This window comes from Hypanus sabinus, chromosome 17 (assembly GCF_030144855.1).
Source record: "Hypanus sabinus isolate sHypSab1 chromosome 17, sHypSab1.hap1, whole genome shotgun sequence".
Taxonomy (NCBI): domain Eukaryota; kingdom Metazoa; phylum Chordata; class Chondrichthyes; order Myliobatiformes; family Dasyatidae; genus Hypanus; species Hypanus sabinus.
Genome location: NC_082722.1, coordinates 51,675,679 through 51,688,094, shown reverse-complemented (window position 1 = coordinate 51,688,094; position 12,416 = coordinate 51,675,679). Strand labels below are relative to the sequence as shown.

The 12,416-nt window shown below is 43.6% G+C and overlaps 1 protein-coding gene across 7 annotated transcripts in view; it reads left to right on the top strand.

Annotated features, from left to right (window-relative positions):
• LOC132406918 (uncharacterized) overlaps window positions 1-12,416 on the top strand; it is a 128,701-nt gene that overhangs the window by 90,949 nt on the left and 25,336 nt on the right. The window lies entirely within an intron of this gene.

Genomic DNA, 12,416 nt, shown 5'->3' with positions numbered 1-12,416 from the left:
GGCACACACTGGTCAGGGGCTCATCGGCTGGGTTACAGCCATCTCTCTTTGTGAGAGGGATTTGATTAAGGTGAGACCAAGCTTAGTGGATAAGCTACTGCCAAGATGGACTTTGTGGAACCTTTGGCACTATGGAGTTTAGGGATTAAGGAGAAAAACTTCTTTTTAAACCAAAGAGCGCCATACATACTAAGTGAAAAACCCAGTATTCAAGGTCTACAGGTTTGTCTAAGGAATTCTAAAGCTAGCAAGTCCAAAGAACACTGGAATTGAAGGGAGATCAGAGGTTAGATAATGAATAAAAAAGAATGGCATGACAGGTATAGAGACCTGAAAATTGGAGAGGCCCTTCAGGAGTAAGGAAAATGGTTTGGGCTGAGAAAAAAGATTAGATGGTTTTAAGAAAAGAAATTAGGATGGCAGACAAGAGTAAGGAAAATCCCAATTTAACCCAAATTCAAGATAAGCAGTGCTTCATGGGAGTTTCAGCGTTTAAACAGAGACGAATCAGAGATCAGGATTCATTAGCAAGCACAAATTAAAATAAGGCAGGGGCAATTGGAGTGGCGAGTGGACAGTGTTAGACTGGGGATTTTGAGGCTTTAGTTCTTTGAGGCATCAGCGAGGAGAGGCAGAAGGCAAAAAGTTGTAGGTAGATTTTTTCCAGTCTATTTACTGTTTCCTTCTTTATAATTACACAGTTAGAGCAGTAGGGATGCCAGGCAGGATTGTTGAATGGTCCTCATGCGTGATGTGGGAAGGCAGGGAGACCTCCAGTGTCCCTGACAACCTCACCTACAAGAAGTGCATCCAAGTGCAGTTTCTGACAGACCATGTTCAGGAGTTGGAGCTGGAAATGGATGAAGTTCAGATCAATCGAGAGGCTGTTAGGCAGGATATATAGAGAGGCAGTTACACACAAGGTGCAGGATACAGGGAACTAGGTAACAATCAGGAGGCTGAAAGGAGTTAAACATCCCATGCAGAGTACCCTGTGGTGATTCTCCTCAACAACAGGTATACACTTTGTATAATGTTGTTTGGGAGATGACCTAGCCAAGGAAAGTCACAGCGGTCAGGTCTCTGGCACTGAGTCTGGCCCTGTGGCTCAGATGGGAAAGGGGGAGAAGTGGTGATAGGGTGATAGGAGATTCATTAGTCAGGGGAACAGAAGGGAGGTTCTGAGAATGAGAATGAGATTCCCCAATGGTATGTTGCCACATGGGTACCAGGGTCCAGGACATCTTGGATCGGGTCCTCAGTATTCTCAAGTGGGAATGTGAGCAGTCAGAGGTTGTAGTGTACATTGGACCCAATGATATAGGTAGGATGAGTGATGAGGTTCTGCAAAGTGAGTTTAGGGAGTTAGGTTATAAGTTAAAGGACAGGATCTCCAGGGTGCTACCCGTGCCACATGCAAGTGAGGCCAGAAACAGGAAAATCATACAGATTAACACATGGCTAAGGAATTGGTGTAGGAGGGAGAGCTTCAGATTTTTGGATCATTTGGCTCTCTTCCAGGGAAGGTGGGACTTGTACAGAGGAGACGGTTTGCACCTAAGCTGGTGGGGGGGGGGGGGAATAATATCGTAGCAGGAAAGTTTGCTGCTACTCAAAGGGGAGGTTCAATCTAGAGTTGCAGAGGGATTGAAGTAAGAGTGCCAGAAAAGATCATAGAGTGGTTGTGGAGACATGTTGTTGAGACCTCAGACAAAGTCAGGAATTAAAAGTTTGAGCATGGCACGACTAATGTTCTGAGTTGTGTATATTTCTATACAAGAAGTATTGTAGGAAAGGCAGATGAGCTCAGAGCATGGATGAACATGGAATTCTGATATTGTATCCATTAATGAGACTTTGTGGCCAAAGGAGGTGGACTGGCAGCTCAGTATCCCGGGTTCCGTTGTTCTAGACATGATAGAACGGGAGGCATTAAGGGGGATTGCTGGCATTACTAAAGGGGAAAATGTCATAGCAGTGCTCAGTGAGGACAGACTGGAGAACTTGTCTACTGAGGCTTTATGGAAGGAATTGAGGAATAATAATGGCATGGCCGCATTAGTGGGGCTATATCACAGACTGCCAAATGTTTTGCAGGATTTAGAGCGGTGGTTTCCAAAGTGGAGCTTACGCCCCGCAGGGGGGTAATTTGATTTTTAAGGGGGGGGGCAATTCGAGAATGAGTTATTAACAGTGAATTTTTTCTAGTAAGTCTGTGTGAGTATGAGTGTGTGTGCGAGTTAATACAAATGTGTATATACAGTATGCATACATAAAAATACTTGTGTGTATGTACATGTGTAATTGCGTATGTACTGTATATATAGTGTGTCACCATCATTACAACCATCAAATGGCTTTCATAATTAAATTAATGAATTGACTGATGTAGGAAGGAACAAATGAACAAGTCCAAACGCGTAAGAAACTCGTACGAGGTCACGCCAATGCTGCTTTTTGCAGTAGCTTTCGGTTCTTGGTGGTGTGAAGGTGTGTACATTGCGTCATCTCTTTTAAACGGTGTATCTGTCTTTGTATGCTGTAGAAACGAATCGGCATTGTTTTATTTATTTATTATTATCATTATTTTAATATCACTTAATGTTCTTTTTTTTTACAATTTCTTAGTAATTTCTTCCTCAGAACTTTAACAGTCCTTTGGTTCTTTTATTTTTCTCTTTCATGAATGCCATGTTCTTTGGAAGCTTGTTTAAACCAAGTTAATGGTCATTTAGGCTTCCTCCAGGTGAATAGGAGTTCACTTTTTGAATAGTAAGAATTATATATCACCACAGGGGGCATCAGGATTTTAGAGGTGATTAGGTGGGGCATGGCCAAAAAAAGGTTGGGAACCACTGATTTAGAGGAACCAATTTGTAAAGAGATCGCACACTGTTGCAAGAAACACAAGGTTGTGATAGTAGGTGATTTTAACTTTCCACATATTGACTGGTAGAGTGTGCGGTACTTGATCTGCTATTAAGGAGTGAGGTAGGACAGGTGACAGAAGTTTGAGTAGGGCAAGTTTGTGTTTGTGCATCTAGTGTTCACAAAGTAAGTATGCAAAAAGATAGGTCTGGCATGTATGTGCCTGTCAGAATAAAAGGTAAAGATAACATGAGTAGGGAACTTGGCGATATTGACGCCCTGATTAAGCAAAAAAAAAGGAGGTGCATAGCAGATACAGGCAGGTAGGAACAAATGGGATGCTTATGGAGTATAAGAAATGCAAGAGAGCACAAGAAAGAAATCGGGAGGCTGAAAGAAAGCATGAAGTTGCCCTAGCAGACATGGTGAAGGAAAAACCCAAGTGATTCTACAGATATATTAAGTGCAACAGGATTGCAAAGGACAAAAAATGGTCCTCTGGAAGATCGGAAAGATAATCCATGTGCGGAGCCAAAAGAGCTGGAGATCATAAATGGATTTTTTCCATCTTTATTTACTCAGGAGATGGACAAATAGAGTCTGTAGAAGTGAGGCAAACTGGTAGTGAGGTCATGGATACTATTCAGATTACAGAGGAGAAGGTGTTTGCGGTATTGTGGCAAATCAGGGTGGATAAATCCCCAGGGCCTGACAAGGTGTTCCCTCAGACCCTGTGGGAGGCAAGTACAGAAGTTGTAGGGGCCATAGCAGAGATATTTAAATCATCCTTAGCAACAGTTGAGGTACCGAAGGACTGGAGGAGAGCTAATGTTGTTCCACCATTTAAGAATAAACCAGGAAGTTATAGGCTGGTGAGCCTGACATCAGTAGTGGGAATGTTATTAGAAAGCATTCTATGAGACATGATATATGATTAGTTGGATAGAAAGGGATTGACTAGGGATCATAGGCTTGGCTTTGTGCATGGTAAATTGTGTCTAACCAATCTGATAGTTTTTTTTCAAGAATGTACCAGAAAAGTTGATGAAGGCAAGACCGTGATTTTTGTCTATGTGGTCCATTTCTGAACCACACTGCCCATCAAGTTTATCTGGTCCATTTTCCTCACCTCCCTCTCCTTTCTCGATCTCTCTGTCTCTATCTCAGGAGACAGTTTATCTACTTGTATTTTTTCTAAACACACTACCTGAACTATACCTCTTCCCACCCTGTCACTTGTAAAAATGCCATCTCCTTCTCTCAGTTCCTCCATCACCCCTACATCTGCTCTCACTATTAGGCTTTTCATTCCAGAGCTAATGAGATGTTAACCTTCTTCAAACAAAGGGACTTTGAAGGGGACTCCACTATCAACTCTGCTATCACCCACATCTCTTCCATTTCACATGGGTCTGCTCTCACCCCATCCTCTCACCACCTCACCAGGGATAGGTTTCCTCTTATCCTCACCTACCACCCCAGTAGCCTCCGGAACTTCTGCTATCTCCAACAGGATCCCACCACCAAGCAACTTTCCCTCTCCCCCCACCACTTTCCTCAGGGATTGCTCCCTACGCAACTCCCTTGTTCATTCGTCTCTCCCTGCTGTTCTCCCTTTTGGCACTTATTTTTCCAAGTGGAGCACTTGACATGCTTTCCCTACTCCTCCTTGTTCACTCCTATTCTAGGCCCCAAGCAGTCCCTTCCAGGTGAGGCAACACTTCACCTGTGAGTCTGTTGGGGTCATCTACTGTATCTGGTGCTCCCGGTGTGGCCTCCTGTATATCGGTGAGACCCGACGTAGTTTGGGAGACCACTTCGCCGAGCACCTATGCTCCACCCAACAGAAAAAGCAGGATCTCCTGGTGACCATCCATTTCAATTCTACTTCCCATTCCCATTCCAACATGTTAGTCCATGGCCTCCTGTACTGTCGCAATGAGGCCACACTCGGGTTGGAGGATAAACACCTTGTATTCCATTTGGGTCCTTCAACATGAAGGCACGAACATCTCTCGAACTTCCGGTAATTGTCCCCCGACCATCACCATTCCCATTCCCATTCCCATTTCCCTCTCTTATCTTATCTCCTTACCTGCCCATCACCTCCCTCTGGTGCTCCTCTCCCTCACTTTCTTCCATGGTTTTCTACCCTCTCCTATCAGACTCCCCCTTCTCCAACTCCTTATCTCTTTCACCTATCTGTTTCCCAGCTCTTTACTTCACCCCTCCCCCTCTCCCTGTCACCAGATTCAGACATGGCCGAAGTGCAGAGTGAGAGACACTGAAGAAAGTCGATAGTTCACAGACTTTTTTGCGAACAGTGTTAAGGGGAAAATAAGACAATAAACACTAGTTGGAGGAACAACACCTTATATACTGGCTGGGTAGCCTCCAACCTGATGGCATGAACATTGACTTCTCTAACTTCCGTTAATGCCCCTCCTCCCCTTCTTACCCCATCCCTGACATATTTAGTTGTTTGCCTGTTCTCCATCTCCCTCTGGTGCTCCCCCCACCTTTCTTTCTCCTGAGGCCTCCCGTCCCATGATCCTTTCCCTTCTCCAGCTCTGTATCACTTTCGCCAATCACCTTTCCAGCTCTTAGCTTCATCCCACCCCCTATCATTTCGCATTTCCCCCTCCCCCCTCTACTTTCAAATCTCTTACTATCTTTCCTTTTGGTTAGTCCTGATGAAGGGTGTCGGCCCGAAACGTCGACATCGCTTCTCCCTATAGATGCTGCCTAGCCTGCTGTGTTCTACCATCATTTTGTGTGTGTTGTTGTTTGAATTTCCAGCATCTGCAGATTTCCTCGTGTTTGAACTAAAATTCTCAAATGGAAAACGAAGCCTACTCTGCAGCTGAAAAGAGCAACTAAGAATAAAATGAATACTGCTAGTCTTCAGACTCAGTTGACTCGACAGTCCAATTTCTCAGGCAAGGCAGAATGCAAAACAGGCAGCGGAGTGTTGCTGTGCTGTGTCCAAGTCTGGACAAATAATATGACAGAATGAGTGGAGTTAAATGCTATCACAATGAAATAATAATTAGCTGACATGTGCATATGCTATGTTGGCATTCATTTCAAGAGGAATAATGTGAGTAAGGAGGTGATGATGAGGCTCTATGGGGAATTGGTGAAACCCTATTTGGAATACTGTGTGCAGTTTTGGGCCCCCTTTCTTAGAAAGGATGTGCTGATGTTGGAGAGAGTTCAGAGAAGATTCACGAGGTTGATTCCTGAAATGCAGGGACTAACATATGAGGAGCGTTTGTCGGCTCTTAGATTGTATTCATTAGAGTATAGAAGAATGAGAAGGGATCTCATAGAAACATTTCGAATGTTGAAAGGGTTGGACAGAGTAGATGTGGAAAGGCTGTTTCCCTTGGTGGGTGAGTCCAGAACAAAAGGTCACAGTCTTAGAATTAGAGGGTACCCATTTAAAACAGAGATGGGGAGAAATTTTTTAGCCAGAGGGTCGTGGATTTATGGAATTCATTGCCACATGCAGCTGTGGAGGCCCAATCATTGAGGGTTTTTAAGGAGGAGATTGACAGGTATCTAATTAGGGTATCAAGGGATATGGGAAAAAAGCCAGAAATTAGAACTAGACGGGAGAATAGTTTAGCTCATGGTGGAATGGCGGAGCAGACTCGATGGGGCCGAATGGCCTACTTCTGCTCCTTTGTCTTGTGATCTTGTGATATTCACGAAGGCAATTGCCGTAACTGGTGCGCTGCCATATCCATGGTTGTGACAGGCCCCCTCTCTCTAGATGCAGCCCCTGAGGCGCCACAGACCTGTGTTCATTGGAAGTCCTGGGTGAGGGACTTATCCAAGATGTCCTTCAGTGATGCCGGTAGACAAGTGCCATGGTGTGCACTGCCAATATCAGAGCAAAAGACTTCCATGTAGAGACAGAAACAAGAGCTTATATAGAGGTAGCTTGACCAAGTGACACCGTGAGACAAATCATTTTCATAAAGGACCCTCCAATTGGAGCTAAACAGGCATCTGCTACAACAATAAAACTAACACAGAATCCTTGAGCCTATTAAACAGCAAGCACTAGAAAACCGCATTACAAGTTGCTCAAGAAAATCACAAGGGACTCTTAAACCATTAATAACTGTTGTTAAGCAACAATTAACCAATTCAGGTAATCTAAAAACCTCAGAGCCCAACACAGGCCCGAAGTCACTACAGGACCCCCCCTCCCTATAGCTGGCACCTGATAGCCCAGGAAGACCTGAAAACTTGAGAGACCTGGGGTACTTGAGAGGGAAGCATGGGGAACTCAAGAAGCAGGGAGACTTGGGATCCAGAGAGACTGAGACCTGGGAACCCCCACAGACTGAGAGATGAAGGAACCTCAAGGGAGATCAAGAAACTTCGGGCGGGTCCGAGAGGGAGGCTTGGGAGTCCTGGAGATGGGGAGGACATTGAAAAACCCTAAACACATTGATTAAGCCTTGAAAATGGTCGGAGAAAGAAAACCCTGGGAACATAGAGAAAAGTCCTTGGAAACCTTGAAACCATAAAACCTGAAACCTGGATAAGGAACTTTTTCAAATCTTGCTCAGTGTTTTAACTTTCACAATTTTTCCAGAGGCAATGAAGATATACTCTCAATTTTACAGATCAAAACAGCATAGACAGGTTTTTTTCATCACTAAGCTAGCTGGTTCTCTGTAGATCTGTTTAATTTACTATATGAAAGTTCAATTTTCCCATTCTGTACCATGACTTTCATCAAGAAGTTAAGAATACTCTTGATAGGGTTACTTTAATTGTCTATTTGCTCACTCCAGCTAGGGATCAGCTTTTGGAGTAGGGCTATTCCAGAATTTGCACTATTGACTTGAATGATGATTTGTTGAATCAATTGAAAAGCTTGCTTGAAATGCTCATTTGTTATGCAGACCTGAGTCACGGGACCACAAAACTGGGAACCTGGATACTTGTGACTTGAAAAGCTTGGCACGGATACCAAGCTTTCAACTCAATGTCGACTAGAGAAGCTTGGTATGTAGACTCAGGACTCTCAGAATGTAGAGGCAGGACATGCACTGAGAAGAAAGGCAGCCTCTCCTCAAGCCACCAATGTCAAAACGTCACTGTTCAAACTTCACTGGGTGCATTACTTGGCAAGATCCTTCAGTTATGCTGCAGACAGAAACAAGAGTTCATACATAGGAATTCCAGCAGAACACTGCTGCCTTAACGAATCACTCTGACCAATGAATCTCATGGACAAGGTCAGCTGTTTTCTCTCCATTGGGTCCATCTTTGCGTGGTCGAGACTTGCTGTCACCGGGTTTGGATATGGCCCAAGTGCGGAGTGAGAGACACTGAAGTGGGTCAATAGTTCAGAGACTTTAATGCGAATAGTATTAAAAGGAAAAGAAAACAATAAACATTAGGCCAAACTGGACCGTTAACTAAAACTCTCAAATGGAAAACAAAGCTTACACTGCAGCTGAAAAGAGCAACTAAGAATAAAATGAATACTGCTAGTCTTCAGAGTCAGTGGACTTGACAGTCCAATTTCTCAGGCAAGGCAGAATGTAAAGCAGACAATGAAGTGTTGCTGTGTCCAAGTCTGGACAAAAACTACAATGGAATGAATGGTGTTAAATGCCATCACAATGAAATAATAATTCGCTGGAACATGCATATTCACGAGCGCAATTCCCATATCTGTTGCGCTGCCGAAACCGTGGTTGTGACACTCCTGGTTTCACCTATCACCTATCACCTTGTATTTCTTTCTCCCTTCCCCCACCTTTTTGCTCTGGCTTCTCATCCATTTTTCCAATCCTGGTGAAGGGCATGAAAAGTCAACTGATCATAGATCTTGTTCATAGATGCTGTCTGGCCTGCTGAGTTGCTCCAGCATTTTGTGTGTGTTGTTTGGATTTCCAGCATTTGCAGATTTTCTCGTAGTTGTCTACATGGAGTTCAGCAAGGAAATTGACAAGGTCCTGTATAGGAGGTTGGTCAAGAAGGTTTAGTTGCTTTGCATTCAAGATGAGGTAGTAAATTGGATTAGACATTGGCTTTGTGAGAGAAGCCAGAGTGGTAGTAGATGATTGCCTGTCTAACTGGAGGCCTGTGACTAGTAGAGTGCCACAGAGATCCATACTGGGCCCATTGTTTGTCATCTATATCAATATGGCTAACTGGATCAGCAAATTTGTGGATGACACCAAGATTGAGGTTGTAGTGGACAGAGAAGAAGTCTATCAAAGCTTGCAGCAGAATCTGGACCAGCTAGAATAATGGACTGAAGAATGGCAGATGGAGTATAATACAGATAAGTGTGAGGTGTTGCAGTATCGGTGGACCAACCAGAGTAGGTGTTACATAGTAGTGGAGCACTGAGGAGTGATAGAAGAAAGGAATCTGAGAATAGAGGTTAATAATTCATTGAAAGTGGTGTCACAGGTAGATAGGATCATTAAGAAAGCTTTTGGCACATTGGACTTCATAGGTTAGAGTATTGAGTACAGGAATTGGGATGTTATGTTGAAGTTGTATAAGACTTTGATGAGGCCTAATTTGGAGGATTGTGTTCAGTTTTGGTCACCTACCTACAGAAAAGATGTAAATAAGATTGAAGGAATATTGAGAAAATTTACAAGGATATTACCAGGACTGGAGGACAGGATTGGTAAAAGGAAAGATTGACTAGGTTAAAACTTTATTCCTTAGAACATAGAAAATTGAGGGGAGATTTGAAAGAGGTATACAAAATAATGAGAGGTATAAACAGGGTAAATGAAAGCAGAGTGGGTGAGACTACAACAAGAGATCATGGGTTAAGGGTGAAAGGTGAAATGTTTAAGGGAACATAAGGGGAAACTTCACTCAGAGAGTGGTGCCAGCACAAATGGTGAAAGTCCAGAATCAGAATCAGACTTTAATCGCCAAGTACCTGTACACATACAAGGAATTTACTTCCGGCAGATGTTGTCTCTCTGCTCATAACAGATGATAAATATAAATGAAAATATAGATTATACATACAAGTAATGCAGTCCAAGTAATAGTTAGCCGACAGTTAACCGGCAGTTAACTGTTCAGCAAAGTGACCGCAGTAGGGAAAAAACTTCTCCAGTGCCTATTAGTCTTAGTCTGGAGGGATCTGAAGTGCCTACCAGACGGAAGCAGTTCAAACAGTTCGTGCGCAGGATGGGAGGAGTCCTTTATGATGTTCCCCACCCTCTTCTTCAACCTGGAAGAGTACAGGTCCACAATAGAGGGCAGGGAGGCTCCAATGATGCGCTCGGCAGTCCTCACTGTGCGCTGTGGTCTGGTTCTATCCTGCTTGGTGGCGGCTCCAAACCACACAGTGATGGAGGTGCACAGGACAGACTCAATGACTGCAGCAGCAATTCCTGAGGCAGACCATATTTCCTCAAGAGCCGCAGGAAGTACATCCGCTGCTGGGCCTTCTTCAGGATGGAGCTGATGTTCTGCTCCCACTTCAGATCCCGAGAGATGGTGGTTCCCAGGAACCTGAAGTTCTCCACGGTGGACACAGGGCTGCCGAGGACTGTGAGGAGGGACATAACGGGGGGATGTCTCCTGAAATCCACTATCATCTCCTTTGTCTTGAGCGTGTTCAGCTCCAGATTGTTCTGACTGCACCAGAGCGCCAGTTGGTCCACCTGCTGTCAATATGCAGACTCATCACTGTTCTGGTTAAGTCCGATGACGGTGGTGTCATCTGATAGATATGGTGGTTAGTAAGATGGAAAGCATCTTTCCTTCGTTACCTGGGATATGGAATGTAAGAGCAAGATGATTATGGGACAATTTTATAAAATATTGGTTTGACCACTGTATGCTGTTCTGGTTGCCACATTATGGGAAGAACATGATTGCACTGGAGAAGATGCAAATGGAACTTACTAGCACATTGCTAATATGGAGTGTTTCAATTATGAGGAGATAGAATTTGTTTTTATTGGAACAGTGGAGTCTAATATGGGACTTGAAAGATGTGTACAACATTTTGAAAAATGTAGTTAGGATAAGAGGTGATTAAGACGAGAGGGTATAGGTAGAGGGAAAGGGGTGAAAGCTCTAAGGGGGCGAATTGGGAAAGAATTTGTTTTCTCCACCCAGAGTACCTGGACTCTGGAATGTATTGGCTGAGGGGTGTGTGAGGTAGGTACTCTCACAATATTGAAGAAGTGTCTAGCTGACCACTTGAATGACCAAGGCATAGTAGGTTATGAACCAAGCTGTGGTAAATTGGATTAGCATAGACGGGTATTTGGCCAGCATGGATATGATGTGTCAAAAGCCGTATTTCTGTACTCTATTACTCAATGACAATTCAATGATCATACGACAGTTCAGACCACTTGGATCAGTACTTGGAGCTATGATGTGGTGGCCATTAGAGACTTGGATGACTCAGGGACACGAATGGTTACTTCGTGCCGGGTTTTAGATGTTTCAGAAAGGACAGGGAGGGAGGCAAAAGAGGTGGGGGCATGGCACTGTTGATCAGTGATAGTGTCACAGCTGCAGAAAAGGAGGACGTCATGGAGGGATTGTCTATGGAGTCTCTGTGGGTGGAGATTAGGTACAGGAAGGAGTCAATAACTTTACTGGGTGTTTTTTTATAAACTACCCAATAGTAACAGGGATATCGAGGAGCAGATACGGAAATAGATCCTGGAAAGGTGTAATAATAACAGAGTTGTCATGATGGTAGATTTTAATTTCCCAAATACAGGATCGATTGGCATCTTCCTACAGCAAGGGTTTTAGATGGGGTGGAGTTTGTTAGGTGTGTGCAGGAAGGTTTCTTGACACAATATGTAGATAAGCCTACAAGAGGAGAGGCTATACTTGATTTGGTATTGGGAAATGAACCTGGTCTGGTGTCAGATCTTTCAGTTGGAGAGCATTTTGGAGATAGTGATCATAATTCTATTTCCTTTACAATAACATTGGAGAAAGATAGGAACAGACGTTAGAAAAGTGTTTAATTGGAGTAAGGGGAAATATGAGGCTATCAGGCAGGAAATTGGAAGCTTATATTGGAAACAGATGTTCTCAGTGAAAAGTATGGAAGAAATGTGGCAAATGTTCAGGAGATATTTGTGTGGAGTTCTGCATAGGTACGTTCCAATGAGACAGGGAAGTTATGGTAGGGTACAGGAACTGTGGTGTACATAGGCTGTAATAAATCTAGTCAAGAAGAAAAGAAAAGCTTACAAAAGATTCAGAGAGTAGGTAATGTCAGAGATCTAGATTATAAGGCTAATAGGAAGGAACTTAAGAAGGAAATTAGAGAGCCAGAAGGGGCCATAAGAAGGCCTTGGCGGGCAGGATTAAGGGAAAACCCAAGCCATTCTACAAGCATGTGAAGAGCAAGAGGATAAGATGTGAAAGAATAGGACCTATCAAGAGTGACAGTGGGAAAGTGTGTATGGAACTGTAGGAAATAACAGAGGTACTTAATGAATACTTCAGTATTCACTATGGAAAAGGATCTTGGTGATTTTAGTGATGACTTGCAGCAC